This window comes from Squalius cephalus (genome assembly GCF_949319135.1).
Source record: "Squalius cephalus genome assembly, chromosome: 21".
Lineage (NCBI taxonomy): Eukaryota > Metazoa > Chordata > Actinopteri > Cypriniformes > Leuciscidae > Squalius > Squalius cephalus.
Genome location: NC_137142.1, coordinates 32,229,889 through 32,250,627, shown reverse-complemented (window position 1 = coordinate 32,250,627; position 20,739 = coordinate 32,229,889). Strand labels below are relative to the sequence as shown.

The 20,739-nt window shown below is 36.8% G+C and overlaps 1 protein-coding gene across 3 annotated transcripts in view; it reads left to right on the top strand.

Moving 5' to 3' along the window:
• Positions 1-2,983: 2,983 nt before the first annotated feature.
• slc29a1a (solute carrier family 29 member 1a) overlaps positions 2,984-20,739 on the top strand; it is a 39,541-nt gene continuing 21,785 nt past the window's right edge. For all 3 annotated transcript variants that reach the window (XM_079855089.1, XM_079855088.1, XM_079855087.1), the window contains exon 1: positions 2,984-3,128. The gene's annotated coding sequence lies outside the window, so the exon portion shown is untranslated. The remainder of the gene's footprint in view (positions 3,129-20,739) is intronic.

The window sequence follows — 20,739 nt, the reverse complement described above, 5'->3', positions numbered from 1 at the left end:
ACTTACTGGAAATATAGATTCAAGACGTTCTGAGTGACATTTATGTATTAAAAAAACATTTAGTAACATTATGTAAAAATAAATGTACAACCATTTTAAATTTAAATTAAAGTTCATCACGATAGTTCGTCAACACGAAACATCTGTGTTTATTGGAAATCTGGAGCACATTACTATTTAAAATGTTTTATTTATTTATTTTAATAATTTTAATTACTATTATATATAAGAAACATGTCTATATAGTTTTAATAAAAAAAATTATTAATTAAAATTAATATTGTTTATAAAGGATTTTTATTTAGGCAGCAATGCCAGCGTTGTTTATTTTAGGTAAACATCACATTACATTTAATCTATATTATGTTTACATTGACACGTTTTGTATAAGCATTATATTAATATAATATTTTAAAATCAGGACGATCTACTATTTATAAAATAAGATAATTATTCTTAATAATGAATTAGATAATGTAGAAATACTACAATAAATTCCAAATCGTGTAAAAAACAGTACCACATTAAACCAGGAGATGGTAGTATTGGCAGGGTTATTAATAATAGTATGTATTTATATATTTCACACACACACACACACACACACACACACACACACACACACACACACACACACACACACACACACACACACACACACACACACACACACACACACACACACACACACACACACACACACACACAGTTCAAAATCCAGACAAAATTTAGAGGAACCAACGACAGTATAACCAATAACCAATAGATGGCAGTATTAGCAAAGTTATTTAAACATAACATTTATAAATGTAGATAATCAAGTTTTATTTAACTTTAAATTTGCATAACTGTGTTGTTTTACGTTTTGTTTCTGTTTAGTTGATGTTTAGTTTAGTCTATGTTACTATGTTACATACATGCATAATATATATATATATATATATATAATGACTGATATATTTTTTATTAGACCGCAATATTCACTCAAGTGATTCATTCTTTCACAAATTAACTTTGAACATATACCCACATTTGCCATTTATTGCAGAGATTTTAATTTTTTTACACAGATATCATATATTTCCAAACATTTTTACAACATTTTGCAACTCATTAAATGGGTCTAAATTGATGCTTTACCCGAAGAAATTCTACAACAACAGTCCAACACAAATTCCAGAGCTGTTTAGAAATGTCAAGCTAGTACATGTGGCTGCAAAATTAATGTTCTGTTAGATCTAATCTTTGCATTCTTTAAAAGTGTTATGTGAACGTGGACTAATAAAACAGAGCCATGTGGATTGTGTAATTCTCACTGGAGGCCGAGATTTGACATTATGTGGCCCAGAGAAAGAGAAAAGGGTTATACAAAGTTTAATCCTCTGCAAAGTCATGCTGGTTATAGAGGAATTACATGGATTTGATCTATAAATGGGTCATTCATCAAACTTCACACATCAAAAATTGGGTGTGCATGGGGGACAATGAATAGCCTATACGTCATTTCTAACCACAATTTCACATCCAAATCTATACTTCCTTTTGGTGGTGCATATTAAATTCAAGAGCTCTTTGTTATAGTTATGACTCCAATCTGTCTGTCTATGACAAATATCCTTGCATGCCCCTGAATAGGAGAAGTGAACAAACCACTCTGTGAGCAGCTGGAAACCCCTGCCAATGAAGTCTGTCTTCATATGTTAAGAAGATACTAACGGACAATAACAATATCCATTCATTATAGACAAGCACTCCAGTGGCTATTGTCTTCGGCTACATTGTTCTCTGATTAGTTCAGATTCATAATTCTTTTGTGTATGCACATAACACACACCCTCAAACGTCGGGCAACCTCTGAGACCCCAAAGCTGCAATTAAGATTTATAAGCGATGAGAAACACATTTTAATTGTGTTTCAAAAGAACGCTCTAATTTATACAGAATATAGCCTATAATAATTATGCTATAGAGCATCCACACTATTTAGTCTAGAATAGCACGCATAATATTTATAAATATCAATATACAGCAATGAGTAAGAACGTTTGCTAACGTTTAGTTATGAAAACCTTATTTATGAATTTTCCCTGAATGTTCAAAATGTCTAAAGTTTGATTTTTGTTTTGGACATTAAATGTATATTTCACCCATAAATTATAATTCTGTTATCATTTAATCACCCTCATGTTGTTCCAAACCTGTATGGGTTTCTTTCTTCTGTTGAACACAAAAGAAGATATTTTGAAGAAATATAACAAGTTGATAGCCATTGATTCCATAGTATTTTTTTTTCTTCTATATGGAAGTCAATAGGGTCAACAGAGCTAAGAAACTCATCCAGGTTTGGAACAACATGAGGGTGAGTAAACGATGACAGAATGTTCATTTTTGGGTGAACTGTCCCTTTAAGGGAACATTCTATTCTATCATTTTGGGAATGTTACATTTGGAACATTATGTTACATAAGTAGTAGTAGCATTTAAAAAGAAAAAAGAAAAAAGAAAAGAAACATAGAGGGACGTCCAAATAAAACGTTTCAGGAAAACGTTTAATGAACAAAGTACAAATAATGTTTTTCTGCCAACATTTTAAGAACATTTCTAAAAACCAACATTACTGAATGAACGTACTGTATAACTTTGAGAGAACCTTGTCAGAAAGTTCTGAGAATGTGAGCTGACGAGGCATTTTTATTTTGCTTAGCAAAGCCAGTTTAATGAGCTCAGATTGAAAGACTGAATTATTTCACAATCACAGCACACTTGTTAATTTATATAAATTTAATAATAATAAAAAAATATATATATCCATGTTATTTTTTCATCCACTCTCACGGATTGTTACAACCTCCTGCACTGTTGCGTTGTAATTTGTTACTTGTCTAAAATGTATCAGTTGTAATGACGTGTTTCTGACGATTTTTAATCCAAACGGATAATGATGTAAAGCATGCAGCGCTTAACCAGGCTGAAATCCACTGACAGAGCCATTGATTCAGAGAGGAATTTGGAGCAACTTCACACTGACGCAGTCATCACATTCAGAGCTGTGACAACAATCACAGAGCACATTCTGCAAACTCTGCGCGATGACATGCAGGACGTTTCAGGAAAACGCGAAGAACCATGTAAGTAATAACACTGCAGCACTGTAGAGAACGCTTGTCAATGACAGTGACAGTATAAACCAGCTGTGCACGCGCGCAGGAACACTGTCTGCGTCACGACATGGACTGTTTGAAAACGAACACTGTCGAACTTCTAATTGGATTTCTGCATACTGTATATATACAGTACTAAACATTTTTGTACATTTGAAATTTTTTTTTTTTTTTTTTGGTACAATAATGATAAATGTACAATACATTTAAATACATTTATGCTAATTATAATAAATACAATTAAGAAAAGACTAACAATAAGTAGGCTAGTAGCAGTAGTGCTTTGTCAGATTTTGAATAAATTAAGCGACTGAATAAGAACACAGTGTCAGTTGAATGTGGGCGGATTTGTACGCAGAACACATGCTGATTCAGGTCAGACCTCCTCAGGCGATCCCGTGAGAAAATCCCCAAAATATCTGGCTGGCAGATTCTCATGAACACTCTAAGAAAAAAAGGTACAAAAGCTGTCACTGGGACAGTACCCTTCAAAAGGGTTCTAATATGTACCATTTAGGTACTAATATGTACACGTTTGGTACCAATATGTACAGGTTTGGTACCAATATGTACCTTTGAGGGACTTAAATGCACTCTTTAGGTACAAAGGTGTACTTTTTGAAAAGGTACCGCCACAGTGACAGCTTTTGTACCTTTTTTTCTGAGAGTGAATGTGCTGTTAAGAAGCTTAATTCGATACAGTGTATTGAAATGCACAGAAACGAAATAGCAGTGTTTCACTGGTGCCAGAGTATGTGACCTCAGATGTCCAAGTGGTTATCAATGCCAAAATCAGAGTTCTGAATGAAGCCAACTTCTTAAAACCAGCACGTCTTCTGTCAGACAGCCATCTGCATTCACAAGCAGAGCCTGGGTTAGAAGAGGATGTGGATTATACTGCACACATTTATGATATGATGCTTTTGCTGTTTTCATTTTTGGAGTGTTAAAGCCGGCATGCAACAGAAGTTGTGATATAGTCTATTCTTCCATATTGTCTTCTCAAACTAGAAGAAATGTAGGGCGGGACTTGATTTTGTCCTTGAGGAACTGATTGGATGGTTGTGTTTTGCTATTGGTCAATCTCATGTGAGTGACAGTTGCCCCGCCCTCAAGCCAGTAAACAGAAGAGAAGAGATGTCACTGCAAGAGGGAGGGGAAGTTATTTTAAGTGAAGATTATGAGCACATGCATTAAAAAAATAATGATATGCAAGAATAAATCATTTATATTATAAATAGTGCAATATTCCATTAAAAAAAAAAATCACGGGCTGTGTCTGAAATTGCCCCCTTTACTCTAAAATAGGGGATTTTTTGAAGGGAAAGCCATTTGTTGTGGTGTACGAAAACATGGACGTTATCGAGTGCACTCATTCAATCCCACAATGCACCGCGATAACGAGTGTACAACCGATGTACGCTCAACGCCTTGAGAATACCCATAATGCACTGTGAGGGTCATGCAGAATGAATTCCCGTGTCTGACCAGAAGATGAATCATCCATCCATCCATTTTCACAAACCGCTGGTCCAATGTGGCTACAGCGTAATATCATACAGGTATAAAATCCTTTTTAATTGATTATTTAATTGTTTAATTAAGTTTTACATGCTAATTTTCGACAAAGTTAAAGATAAATCTTTTCATTACTACTGGAGCTGCCAGTTTGCTATAAGTTTCAAATGATTATTAAAATGCAAGCTCAAACTATGCATAAGCGACACTCAGTGTCGTTTTCATTCACTCCTTCAAGTGAACTATATTAGTGGAGTAATGTAGGGAATAGCGAATGAGGGTAAATGAGGCGATTTTAAACACAGCTATGGTGACTTTAAAGCATCTGTCCTCAATCACTTTCATTGCGGGTTTTGTTACACTAATATTGACCTTAAACTGTCAATCATGCATGGGCATTGTTTGCTGTGGCTTATGATTAGAGACTTGTTTATTATTGTTTGCATAAGTGCTGCATAGATTTTATGCTTCACCTTTAAATTTGCCCACCAATATTTGTGGAGGCCCACCCAAACAGTAAATCCTGCCTTCGCCCACGAGGTTAAGACATGTAACACATGATGCAGAGATAACCTTCCACTGCCAACAGCCTAAAATGAATTAGCTAGACATTCTTAACCTCTTCTGACCTCAGTTATCCCACTCCTCCCAATGCACTTTGTTGTTCGAGTGTTGAGAAGACACACATGACCCGTGTCTTTTCTCTGGGAACGAGCCAGGAGACCCCATTGCCTGGCTGTTAAGTATTGGAGGGATGAGAGGAATTAATCGTCTTAAGGAACGGGCCTTTGCTGTGAAAACAAGGATAAACCCTGCAAATATTTGATGAATGACGGCTATGCAAATAATTTTTCACTCTCTCTAGAATAATAAGCAGGGGTATGTTTTGATAGATAAATGAGGCCTGCAGGAATACGAGGTTCAAATAAACTCAGAATACGAGGTTCAAACTAAAAATCTCAGAAAGTTTGCTGTTGGAAAGTTCAGTGCTCAGGTTTCAGTCAGACAAGAAACAGTGAATAGTTATTGGGTTTACCAAGGCAAACATCGCTGTTGTTTTTTGCATGTAACTGCATAGCAGAGATGTGCAAATCCATCCATCCTGAATTTCTTTTCATTTCATTTACACCTCCTTTCATTCAAATCGGAATTGCAATTATTAGGCTATTTAATTCAGTTTATTTAAACAGTGCTGGATTTAATACACATTTGGCACTTGGTGTGTTAATTTTAGACCCTGAACATAAGAGTCACAACCCATGAAGTGCATTTATGTAGATACATTTCCTTCGCAAGATAAAAAGGCCTTTTTGGGTTCCGCAGTATACAAAGATTTCTGAACATCCGTGTTTATAGAAAACCGTCTCACATAGAGCGGTACCTACTGTTTTGATTCCCATCGCTCACTGGGGGTTATGAAAACATGACGTGACAGAGTGAAAACTACAGAGCGACTGAGAGTTCAGGGCCGAGGAAGGCGAGCATGTGAAGGAAGCGCCGAAAAGCTGCAGATTCCATAAGTGGGCCTTTATAAAAACATCTGAAATGTCCAGCGGAGACTCCGGACCAGTGAGCAGAGGAACGGAAGAACAGATGGAAAAACATTGTCATTCCTTATAACTATAGCATCAGGAAAACACCAGACAATGTTAAATAAACAAAACATTTTAGTTCACTTTAAACATATGGATACAAAAAGTCAAAACACCAGAAGAATCAAAGCAAAGAACAAAGCAACATAGTTCATGCTCGTGTGAGAAAGAATGAGCTGCATCAGGAGAGCCGCCTGAAGAAACTCATGTACCTGCGTTTATAGATCACTTGATTGAACAAAAATATATAGATTTTGAAGAATAGATAGTTTGTGAAAACGGTTAAAGAGGCCCTTTATGTGAAACTCATGATGTTGAGTCTCATGATGTAGAGCTGTGATGTTTAACCCTTGAGTAAGAGTTAGTGTTTTACCCATTTTCACAAGCGTGTGTGTATATACATTATATATATTTATATGCAAATATCTTATCAGCTGATCACATGGCAGCAGCTCAATGCATTTAGGCATGTAGACATGGTCAAGACGATGTGCTGAAGTTGAAACTGAGCAACAGAATGAGGAAGAAAGATGATTTAAGGGACTTGGAGCGTGTCATGGTTGTTGTTGCCAGACGGGCTGTTCTGAGTGTTTCAGAAACTGCTGATCTACTGGGATTTACACACAACTATTTGTTTAGAGAATGGTCTGAAAAAGAGAAATATCCAGCAAGCGGCAGTTCTGTGGGAGAAAATGCCTTGTTGATGCCGGAGGTCAGAGGAGAATGACCAGACTGGTTCGGCTGATAGAAAGGCAACAGTAACTCAAATAAGCACTCGATACAACCGAGATCTGCCGAAGAGCTTCTCTGAACACTCAACATGTCCAACACTGAAGCAGAAGAGCTACAGCAGAAGAAGACACACACCGATGACACTCCTGTCAGATAACAACAGCAAACTGAAGCTACAATTCACATGGACTCATCAAAACTGGACAATAGAAGATTGGGAAAACATTGCCTGGTTTGATGAGTCTCGGTTTCTGCTGCGACATTCAGATGGTCGGGACAGAATTTGGCGTAACATCATGAAAGCATGGATCCATCCTGCCTTATATCACCAGTTCAGGCTGCTGGAGGTGTAATGGTGTGTTATATATTTTCTTGGCACACTCTTAGTACCAGCTGAGCATCATTTAAACACCACAGTCTACCTGAGTATTGTTGCTGACCATGTCCATCTCTTTATGACCACAGAGTATCATCTTCTGATGGATCCTTCCAGCAGGATAACATGCCGTCACAAAGCTCAAATCATCTCAAACTGGATTCTTGATCATGACAGTGAGTCACTAAACTCAAACGTCTCCACAGTCACCAGATCTCAGTCCAGTAGAGCAGATTTGGCATGTGGAGGAATGAGAGATTCACATCATGGATGTGCAGCCGACAAATCTGCAGCAACTGTGTGATGCTTTCATGTCAATATAGACCAAAATCTATCAAAGTTTCCAGCACCTTGTTGAATCTCTGCCACACACAAAGAATTAAGGCATGTAGTTCACACAGTATACACATTATATTTCTCTCTCTGCCGCACCACAATGTGACAGCACTCAGAGATGCATCATGGGACTGAATCCCTACACAACAACAGACAAAAGGGTAAAGCAATGTCAGTGACAATGCCAAAATAAGCAGCAACAGATATTCCCTGGCCAGTAAATCATAGCAGAGACGCACAACATCACATAACACAGTAACATCTGGAAGAAGAAACTCTATCAGGGCGTCTCCTTCACTAACCTGCAAGATGAGATCGTGTTGAGGTGGATGCGTGTATATATTCGACTCAATGATATTTATACCTGCTCAGATTTCATGTGTATTCATGTCCTTTAACTAAGAATGATGTCAAGCTCTCAAGCCAAAGATCAGGATACAGAACACCGCCAGAGGTTAAAGAGTGTTATACAAATTAACTTGCAAAATAAAATAAATGTCTCTGCAGCGTCCAACTACACGGATAAAAAACACTTTTAAATGAGATAAAGACGCACAATAAAAGTAACTTGTACACATAATAAAAGTGGCGATCACTTTATGCAACTTCCAATGTTAGTGAAGACAGTGGCGGACAACTGTCAAATGTGGATATGGATAAAAATGGACATTTATTTGAAATTGGTTGTTTGACATGAAATATGTTTGCAATGTTGATATGTCCTGTGTGTGTGTGTGTGTGTGTGTGTGTGTGTGTGTGTGTGTGTGTGTGTGTGTGTGTGTCATTCAAATCCGTGCAAAACTATTTTAAGAAGCATTTTGCTAATTATGCATGCATCTTTTATGAACTCATTAATCGAAAGACTACATGGAAAAGTTAATTTGTCCAGAGGTGGACAGTAACAAAGTACATTTTCTTGAGTACTGTACTTAAGTACACTTTTTGAGTATCTGTACTTTACTTGAGTATTATTTTTTCTGGAAACTTTTTACTTTAACTTCACTACATTTGAAAGACAAATATCATACTTTTTACTCCATTACATTTCTGTCAAGGTCCTTGAGTAGAAAGTAGTAACATTAGTCAGGGGTTGCATTTTGGTTGGAAATGAAAGTTGGGTTGACGTCAGAAACCCGACGTCATATTGACGTCAGCATCCGACGTTGGATTTTGGTTGGAACGTCTGTCCAACATTGGAGATTAATGTCAATCTGATGTTGGATTCTGACATCAACCTGATTTTCATTTTCAACGTTGGGTTTGGTCTTCTAAAGTCAAATCTTGTCATTGTTTTGGAGCACACTAGCTTATAGATAACAGTAAGGCTAACATATTCATACTAAAAGCCAAAAAACTTTAAATAGGGCACTATTTGAGGGAACAGCCATTTGGGTGTCTGAAACCATTCTGGACGTTATTGAGTGCACTTATTCACTCAATCTCACATTCAATCCCACTACTGGAACTTTGTTCTGGAAATAAATTTAATATTGATATGAGGGTAGGCAGGCGGGCATATATTCAGAGGCATAAGGTACTGTAAGTATTACAAACAACAATGCAGCAATAATAAAACAATGCATTGACATTTACTTTTTACTTTTGATACTTAAGTACTTTTAAAGACAAGTACTTCTGTACTTTTACTTAAGTAAAAATCGGTCTTTACAACTTTTACTTGTAACGGAGTAATATTTGACAATTTAAAATGAACTGATGAAGGCAGAAATAGGATTAAATGGGACATAAAATGTATTTATCCCTCATGTAAACTTGAACAAGTTGGCAAAACTCTAAAAAAAAAAAAAAAAAAGACTAATCGGTTACATCGAAATGTTTAAGAAATTCAAAGTCAAGCGGAACTGTCGGAAGATTTTTATTTTGTACTCATACATTTTAATTGCTCTTAACTTGAAACATTTGAGTAAGCTTATTTGTACATTTAATCTAAAATTATCATGTAATTCCAACTAAAATATTTTTCAGGAGTGGAACTGGAAACTTGGCTTAAACTGGCTAATTTGATGATAAACTTTGATGATAAACGACAAATACAAACAACTACAAAGCAAAACAAACTAAACCCAAAATCCCCCTTCAACATGGCAGCACATGGTATGGCTTAATTGGCAGGCCACAGGATTTCACAGTCCTCCACCCTTGGCCACGCATTTCTTCCCCCAGGACAGACCGCTCTCCAACATGGTAACAAATAAACAATGATTAATAGAACAGAAAATGGTTTACATAACCCTACAATGTAAAAAATATGAGGTTCCATTTGTGCCAAAATTATGTCGACATGCTATCTGTCTATGCTGTGTGTCGTCTTCCTATGTCTATGTGTCTGTTTACTGTTTATCTGTGTCATCTTGCTGTGTCAATGCTGCATGTGTCATGACTATGTGTTGTGTCACTCTGTCGTTGCTATGCGTCGTTACTATGCGTCGTTTCCCTCTGTCATTACCATGGTCGTTACTATGTGTCGTCTTCTCTCTCTTGCTTCATATTCATATAAAGCAACGACAGAGTGACACGGCGCATAGCAATGACACATACAACACAAAGCAACAATATGAAGCAATATGAGAGAAGACGACACATAGTAATGACCATGGTAATGACAGAGGGAAACGACACATTAGTAACGACGCATAGCAACGACGCATAGCAACGACAGAGTGAAACAACACATAGTCATGACACATGCAGCATTGACACAGCAAGACAACACAGTCAAACGACAAGGACAGATGACAGGAGTAAGTTGAGTTGACAAAGACAAAAGTTGAGTCATGTGGGCAATCACATAGACATAGACAGTTAATAGACACATAGACACGGAAGACGACACACAGCATAGACAGATAGCATGTCGACATAATTTTGGCACAAATGGAACCCCATATAAAAATGTGTGCACTCCATTTAAACAGTGTACGGTTAAAGCAAATAAATAAATGTATATTATACCTGAAATAAACTGCGATCTGTGTATTCAAATCATGAATTATTTGGGGTGTGGCTACCTGCAAAAATAACTTTACCTGTGTACCTAAAACATGGCTTGTGTGCTGGTAGGCTTGTATGCGGTATTACCATTGCTGGCTGTTACCCTGCCTTGCCGGTTATTCATCCTGTGTGGTTTGGGCCATCACACTATGTTAATTTAGAAACTCTTCTAAATTAACATAGCTAAACATTAAACGCTACTAATGCCTCGTTTCCACCGAAGGGTGTGGCACTGTGTATTGTTAGTATAGTTTTGTTCAGTGTATTAGGCAATTTTTGCTGTTTCCATTGTCAGACGTTGTGAATGGTAGTCTGAATTCCGAACCATACCGTACCACTTTTTTTGGGGGGATCTGCTGGAATGGGAGATATATGTGTGTGTATATATATGTGTATATATATATATACATGGATATATTAGGGCTGTCAAACGATCAATCGCGATTAATCGCATCCAAAATAAAAGTTTGTTTTTACATAATATATGTGTGTGTACGGTGTATAATTATTTTCTATATATAAATACACACACATGCATGTATATATTTAAGAAATATTTGCATGTATGTACTGTGTATATATATTTATATTATATATAATTTATATTATATATAAATATTTTATATATAAATAACACATTTTTCTTAAATATATATGCATGTGTGTGTATTTATATATAGAAAATAATTATACTCCATACACACACATATATTATGTAAACACAAACTTTTATTTTGGATGCGATTAATCGCGATTAATCGTTTGACAGCCCTAATGTGTATATATATATGTGTATATATGTGTATATATATATGTGTATATATATATATATATGTATGTGTGTGTGTGTATAATGTACACTCATAATATAAAATAAAATATAGCACAAAAATGGATGCTGCATTATTTTTAACGCATTCAACCACCAGTGTTAACTGCAGAATACGTGCTACTTTTCCCCAGCTCTATAATATAAACCCCAAAAATATTTTACATTTTCTAAAATGTATCATGCCTTTAAATATAGAACTGATAAGAAAGTAAATGTGTACCTTGAAATGCAATGTAAGTCGCTTATGTCAAATGCATAAATGTAAATATCACATATTGTTCTTTAATGCGTCTTTTATTCATAATACACTTAAAGGCTTTTTTGCTTAAGTTGGATTTTTAGTTTCATTGGACCCTAATGGTTGTAACAAGATTTTCTTTAGGAACATCAATGGGGCTCAAATTTGACCCAAAGTGGGGGTTTTTTGTCAGTAATTCATCCACAACTGATTAAATAAATGCTCCTGAGTACATCTCTGCAAGATTTTCCAAAGTGTCGTTTCTAATGAGTTTCAGAACAGCCGGCACACTGTGTCCAGTCATGAGGCAAAGAGCACGCTTCTGAATAAAGGCCTGTAAAAGTTTCCAAAGTTTGTGTAGGCCTTGTTTCTTAGGTCATCTGGACTGCCAACAGTGCGGACAGGGCAACTAGTCCAGATTAATATAAGCAGTTTAAGGATGACGATACAAATTTGCATCAAATTTTCAGTAGTGTACATTTTTTAAAAATGATAATAATATTAAACATTGATGTTTCAAGCAAACTGCACTACAAAACCAGCATGTGCTTTCCATTTTGAACAAGGTTTATCTGAGGTTTTATTACAAAGCGTGTTTTTTTTCTTCTTCTAATAATCTCATATAATCTCAATGTCAATCAAGATTGATGCTGATCCCTCTTACTGACAAAATCCATGAAAAGATGATTTGAGACATTGCATTTCATTCAAACTAAGGTTTTAGGTATTTAATCACCTTTCAAACTCATTTGCAACGAAGCAACACAGTTTTTGCTTAATTGTGTGAGAAAGCGTGAGCTGCATCAGGAGAGCCGTCTGAAGAAACTCATGAGCATCAGAATGTGTCATGGTTGTTGTTGCCAGACGGATCAGTGAGATCAGTGTTTCAGAAACGGCTGATCTAGGATTTTCACACACAACTATCTGTTTAATGTTCTGAAATAGCGCAAATATCCAGCGAGCAGAAATTCTGTGGGTGAAAATGCCTTGTTGTTGCCAGAGTTCAGAGGAGAATCAGAGAAAACCATAGTTAGGTTCTGACTCCAGACACTGACTCATATTATTGTACAACACCCCCTCCATCTGCAGTGGATGCAACTTTAAAGGTCTCGTTCTTCGTGATCCCATGTTTCAAACTTTAGTTAGTGTGTAATGTTGTTGTTAGAGTATAAATAATATCTGTAAAATTATAAAGCTCAAAGCCAAGCGTGATATTTTATTTAACAGAAGTCACCTACATCGAACGGCCGGTTTGGACTACATCCCTCTACTTCCTTCTTTAATGACGTCACTAGGCGTGGTCTTGTTGCGCTCCCACGGAGAAGAGGAAGAGTTGCGTTTGTAGAGTGTGTTTGTCGCCATGTCGTCGAGACGCTGTTATTTTCATCCCGGAGTCCAATCACCTTTGTTTGGCCTTCCCAACGGGCAACGTGTGCTAAGCTGCTGTCGAATCACAACACAGGAACCGCTGGCACAATCAGAACTCGTTACGTATTTCTGAAGGAGGGACTTCATAGAACAAGGAAGTCATCAGCCCGTTCTTAGGACAGTGAAAACAGTGGTATACAGATAAGTAAATTGTGTGAAAAATACTTTTACATGCGAAACATGAACACATGTTATATTGCACACTGTAAACACAATCAAAGCTTCAAAAACACACGAAAAACGGGACCTTTAAAGGCATCTTCACTATGTTAATCAATACGGATGTTGCATGAAGAATGTTTAATCATTTCTGACGTGGGTGGTTTAAATGGAAGGTCATAAGACTAACCTCATAAGAGTCAGGCTATTGTGTTTCTCTGGTGAATTGGCCTAAAGGGCAAAAGTCATGTGATGTATTGACTTTAGACTTAAAGTCATTGATGTTGTGTGTTTATCATGCTATTTGCACCTTGGTTCTGCATGTGATTTTACTGCTGAGACCTTATTTCTACCACTTTATCTCCCCATTTTACCTTGTCTAGTCTGTACTACGTCAGAACTCAAATCAAATCTTCCTTTCATCTTTGCTTAAGCTGCATAGAGGATATGAAGCTATAGTTTTGTTTTTACCTCACAAAGGTCTTTCTAATATCAACACTAATCAAGGAATGGGGGTTAGCAGAAGTATTGCTGCAAAAAAAAGATTTTTTTTTTTTGATGACAATTTTTTTTTAAAGTTATATTTTAGGCTGTGCTCGTATTCTAACAGTGCTCGTCGATGTCAAAATGATCGCGATGGCCAGTCAAATCAAAGAAAGCGGCCTTTACTGTAGATAAATGCGAAGTCAAATGTGATGCTTTATTTTTAATGGTGAAAGTGTGCATGGTAAGATGTAAGTAACTAAACATTTAATATTTGCCAGCTGTTCTACGATAGAAATGTTAAATGACCCGCAGTAATATCCAGTGATGAAAACTATTGAACTTTATCAAATGTTGCCATTTTAAAGTGAAAATATGGTATCATATACATGACTGAATCTAACGAGACCAGAAACGTTTTGTGTTTTTGACATATTAGACATACGAATAAGATTGCATGTGTGCATATTTTAAAATAAAATATTATTTGCAATTTAAATTGATTAGTTCACACCTATACAATTAGACCTATAATTCATCCGTTTCTTCTTTATTCCTTTAAATCCTTTTTAATTATTTTAATCCACCCCCCAAAAAAGAACCTCACCCCACCAATGTTCAAGGCATAAACACGCTTAATTTTGTATACTCTTTTATGAGTTGCCTACTGTGAATTTGGACATAGTTCATTTGTCACATACTGTTTTTTTGTCTACTATATAGTTGGGAAGTATGTGATTTCGGATGCAGCCTTGATATTTTATGTTATTTAGCTTTTCAATAAACGTGTGAAACAAAACAAAATATTTTGCTTTTCAAGTTAAAGTCTTTGTTTTGATTTAAGAATTTTTAGATATTTGTATTGGAAAAGAGGATAAAAATAATTTTTTTGTAGAGAGAACTGGACGTGAATGGACATGAGTTTGTTTGTGTTTTCGATGAAGTCATCAGGCCCTATTTTAATGATCTAAGCGCATTGTCTAAAGCTCACGACGCAAGTTCACTTAGGCTGTGTCCGAATCCACTTTTGCTAGTTTAATGACGGGAAAAATGGTCGGCGCTCCCGGCACATGGTCTAAAAGGGTTGTCCCTATTCTCTTAATGAGTAATGGGTGTGTTTTGGGCGTAACGTGCAATAAACCAATCAGAGTCTCATCTCACATTCCCTTTAAAAGCAAGTTGTGCTTGCGCCATGGCGGATTCTCTAATTACATGACGGAATTTGCAAGTGGAAAGACTGAACTCTTCTCCAGAGAGGAAACTTGTGCGCGAGGTTAACGCATAAGCAGATCATCTACGGGACAAGCCGGATTCCACCATATCTTTATGTACACTATTATAATCTTTTACATTGTAATCCTTTTATTTGTAATATTTGGCTAGTCTTGTGTGCTGCGCGTCCCTGTGTGTGTAATAAGCAGAGTGTACTGCATTGTGGACCCGCTATAGGCGCACATTACTAAAGCGCTCTTTAAATAACAAAAAAAATACTGCGCCATTGACTTTAGACCAGATTTCAGTCGGTTTCAAAATAGCAACACGCCAACAATGTGCCTGAACACACCTCGTTCTCAGACCAGAAGCCCATGGGCGAACAAATGGGCGCAAATGCATTTGCTATTTAAACAACGTGACGCAGGACGTGAAAATGATAACTGCGTCGGGCTGAAACTAGCAAAAAACTCTTGAGTCCTGCTGCATTGCACCGGTCGTATGGGCCCATGGTGCGAAAGAGGAGTGCTGATTCTTTTCTAAACGATTTGATGTCTGATTTTTGATTTTATCAGATGGTCCTGTAGGTTCTTTGAGCCTGGATGATATGTTGTCCGCTGGTTCACCAGGCTGTCTCAGCATGGGTCAGTGGGTTGTTGCACCAAGTTTCCTCTTGTTGTCTTTAGCTGCTGTGCCTCAGGTGATAGTGGGATGAGGACAATGGAGCATGGTGTGTTTTGAGTGGATGTAAGGATACTCCTCCCTCAGAAGGTTCAGCAGGAAGACCCTGGTCATGCCTGGAGATAACAATCATTGATGTAGGAACGGTCCGCTCCATGCTTGCGTGCTTTCTCCTAATGCGACATCCATGAGATCTGTAGTTTTACTAATCTTGTCTGAGGAAACATCTTTATCTGACAATGCTTTTGTTCCAGAAAGTTCATTCATTTCTGTTTTTAATGGATTTAATAAGATTTTACAAATACCTGTCCAGTCCAGAACTATTAATCAATTACATTTCAATGCAATTAAATTAAAATTAAAATTAAATGCAATTAATAGATAATTTAATAATTGCACCACAAATTCTATCTGATCATTTAGAATTGTATTAATGATTTTGTGCTACATCATGAAGTAACTCTGAAGTAAAAAAGTACAAACAGCATAATAGAAGTAGGAATAACATGGTCAGCAAGCAGGCACTAGGCATTTAGGCTATAAATCTAGGAAAACAATGTCTCATGACCGAAACTTGTAAGCTATAGCAGTGTGCTGGATTCATCTAGTTTTATTACATTATTTATTTATTCCTATAGGCACCTGCTGGATTTATGATGAGCTGCAATGTCATTTCATTTATATCTGAACTATAAATCTTGAAAATGGTAACATTATAACATGCAAATTTTCTCTCTTTATCTGCAAATACAATTAACTATGAACGCACCACCTAAACCCGTTTTACACACCTTTATATTCCTAGCAAGCAATCAGCTCAAACTCCTTCTTACAGTATATGAGCACATCCACAAAGCATGCTGGGTAAACAGCAGTACCACAGTATGAATGTTTTTTAAATTTTCTCAAGAAAGTGAGCGGTATTGTGGTCACTTAGGTTGGCAGGTGTCATGCATTTCCTAGAGTTTGTAAGATGTTTGGGGTGTCGCCAAGATCTTTTTAGAGTTGCTAAGGCATTTTTAACGCATTTCAGGCGTAGTGTGTTCTGGTTTAAATAGGTCCTCTAAGTAGACACAGGCCGAGGGGTGACCGAGCAGCTCTGATTTCATTTCACATGACACACGCTGCCCTGCCATGTGCTCAGCTCCTGTTCCTCTGTTCTGCCAGGTACGTCACGATTCAATGTGCCTTCGGGCACGTAAGAGCTCCACATACACAGTCAGAAATTAATTTACAACTCCTAAACAAAGCTCCATGGCACAGATATTCAAAAGATGTCATTTTGGGGTGAATGACTATATACACACAGTACTGTGCAAAAGTCTTAGGCCTGTTAATACATTATACATTTCCAAACATTGTTTTTCCCATTAATTGTACTAATCCAGTGAGATTTGTGTAAGCACAAGGAGTCTGACAACAGCCAGGTGTCAGGATACAGGCACGGAGACAGAGGTAAGTGAATCCAAACACAGCTTTATTCAAGGTGACAAAAGTGCAAGGTGAGTATTCAGAGTTCAGGTGCAGATTCGGTGAAGATCACTCAGTGCGGGGCAGACAACAGGTGAGCATGTTATCTTCAGGTTAGTTGATGTCAAGCAGTTACAGTTCATTAATACTTGTCTTTTCTCTTTCAGATGCAGTCGCTAGCAAGCAAGCTCGGAGTGAACACAAGAAGCTCAGGAGGATATAGGATCACTGGTAACATGGAGTCAAACAGGATTTCTGGAGACAGCGGAACAATGATACAGAGGTTAGTGTTTCACAGGTGAGTATACGTTACTTTGCGGAATCGTGATGCATCGGAGACAATGGATAAAGGTCTGTTCCTGTTGGAGGCTTGAACTTGAACTGAGGCTGTGGTGAGTATTTTATAGAGCTTTCTGATTAGGCTGCTGATTGTGAACAGGTGCAGGTGATTATACTCAGGGGAGAGTGATTGCAGGTGCGCCAAAGAGGATCCTGGGGAATGTAGTGTAGAGATAGACAGACGGTGAACCAGGATGATCTGATCTCACCATCATCGAGTCCGTCTGTGATTACATGAAGAAACAGAAGAAACTGAGACAGACTAAATCCAGAAGAACTGCGGGAACGTCTCCAAGATGCTTGAAGAAACCTTCCTGCAAAGCTCCCTGAAAAACGATGCGCAAGTGTACCTGGACAAAAGCCGTTTTAAACGCAAAGGGTCGTTACACCATATATTGATAATAGAAATTAAATCATAAATAAATTCAATTTGTGATTTTATTTTTGAAAGCATTCTCACTTTACACCATTTTAACACAAGTGCCAGTACTTTTCACATGTAGCTTTGCAGGAAGGTTTCTTCAAGCGTCTCGGAGACGTTCCCGCAGTTCTTCTGGATTTAGTTTTTGGGGTATTAACATGCCTAAGACTTTTGCACACAACTGTATATATATATATATATATATATATATATATATATATATATATATATATATATATATATATATATATACACACACACAGATAGAAAAGAATCACCCCCCATTAAAATAATCTAATTGTGTTGCTTTGAAGCCTGAAATGAAGATGGACATTCTGACATGTTGGTGTTATATCTTTCACTTGGATGTTATAAGTTGAGTAAATACAGCTGGATAAAACAAAAACTGTGTCTGTCTGCGTCTTCATTTCAGGCTGCAACAAAACGTGATTATTTTAAAGGTGGGTGATTCTTTATCAATTGAGCTTTCTTTTGCAGCACCCCTCTTTCCAGATCAAATGACCTTAGAAAAATAGTGTCAGTAATTTTATTTTATAAAGATGATGACTCACATTTACCCTTAAAACATTCTTTTTTCTTTCATATCAAATGCTTGTTTTTTAACAGATTCTTTCCATCCAAAGTGACTTACATTATTTGAATTTCCCTAACACTCATCCTGGAGCAAACAGAGCTTATGATCCCAGTGAACGGCACAATCACGGAGTCATTTCATTCACCCTTCATCTCCTGGATCGGTGTGACTTGATCTGGTACACGTGGATTCCACACGCACCAGCCAGATCTGGGCCGACACATGTGTTGTCGCTGTCTGGGTTATGACTGAATGGAGGCAGTGTATACGGTGAAGCCGTCAGTCTAAATGCGACAAGTTTGTTGCACTCATTTTAAAGCCGATGGTATCAAACAGTTGTCCTTCTGAGTTTTATTGCCCAAGAAGTGCTTGTTTTTGTCTCCTTTCACTTTATCCGGATGTTTACTTGTTAAACCTCATATCCATGGAGGGACTGTCTCACTCAAACCATGGCTGGTTTTAGACTAGACAGGGTGTAGGTGGAAGCGGTCGGACTATATAAGTGCAAACAGAGTCTAACCTTGTGGTTAAGCGGCAGCCCAAAAGAATACAAAACGCTTGCCAGTTCTATTTTAAACATACAAATTCTTCTGACACAAGACCCAACCTACAGACGTAAACAAGACAGAATCCATTTAAAGTGCTTTGAGAATGAACATCAACTTGTTTACTGGACTCGTCTGTTAAATTGTATTTTAATTACACAGTGGGTCTAAAACATGAAACTGCATTTGCAAGTGTAAATCCCTGTATTTTTGCACGTTTAGAATTGAGTGTATCATGAAAAGTTCCTGTTTGTATACAAGAATGGAGCCAGACCTCATAGTGATTTTATTAAAACGGTGACTAAATTTAATCAACGTTAAGTTGTTGAAAGATTATGACAAACACTCTCTTTACAATAATATCCACTGAGAAATCATGCAAAATAAAACCATGAATGTGAATTGAATGTAAAAATATCAGTATTGAATTCATGTTGATTTCAAATTGACATTTGCAGCATAGGTCACGAAATTCTTCCATATTATGTCATGCGTTATTCACTTAGGAAGACTTTAAATAAGAATGCATGATGATGCTTGTTGTATTTTTAGTGCCAGGGTGCAAAGATAAAATAATATCAATTATTGAACGTAATTTTGCAATCTGAGTTCAGTTTTGAAAACTTCAAACTTCTTCAGCACATGATAGTGACAGAAAATTGCAGAAAACTAAAATTGTAGCACACTGTAGAAACATGTCCTTGAAAAGTAGACATTGTGAGCTCCTCCGGGAAAGTCTGGAAGTGCAGCTGTGTTCTGATGGGAGCTGTGGAATCTCACATGGAAGGAGTGCATCTCCACACTACAACAAAACAGCAGATGTTTGTCACTGTCAACAGGCAAAGCAAAGTTTGTTGTCACATGCTACTCATTCATGACCGAGAGAGCGAGCGAGCGTGAGAGAGAGAGGGTAGATGATGTCTAAAGAAACACAGCAGTGCTTTCAGTTCGCTGAGAGATAGAAAGACTTTAGATTTTACAGAGGAATGTATTTAATGAAGATCTGGATTTCATATATGTGTGCAAATGTGCAGTTTGTATTTCACTTCAGTTAACAGATGATCAGTATCTGATAGGAAGGAATAATTATTTGTGTTCAGAGATTTAGTCATCATGAAATCATTATTTTGACAGTTTGTATTTTTATGGAATATTGCATTAATTATTATAAATTATTTTTTGACATAATTTTTATTCATGGGCCCTCATAATCTTGAATCAAAATAACTTCCCCTCTCTCTTGCAGTGACATCTCTTCTCTTCTCTGTTAATAAAGTCTAATTAAACTGAAATAACATTAAAAAAACTCAAATGTAAGAGAGTTTTGAATTTGTGTAGATTTCAGGAATCAGTTCTCTCAATGAACCTCATTGGATGCTTTATTATGTATTCTGAACACTTGTGCTGCTTTTTAGTTTCTATGTTCACTATCCATTCCAACTCAGGCATTTATTTATTTATAAATAATCTGTTACAGAACAGGGCATTGATTTCATAAACGTACACCAGGACTTAAAGCATGTTTATCAGGCATTTTGAGAGACACAAGAAGTGAATTTATATATCAATATTCTTAAATATCAGGTATTATTATGAAATTGTTGCCAAT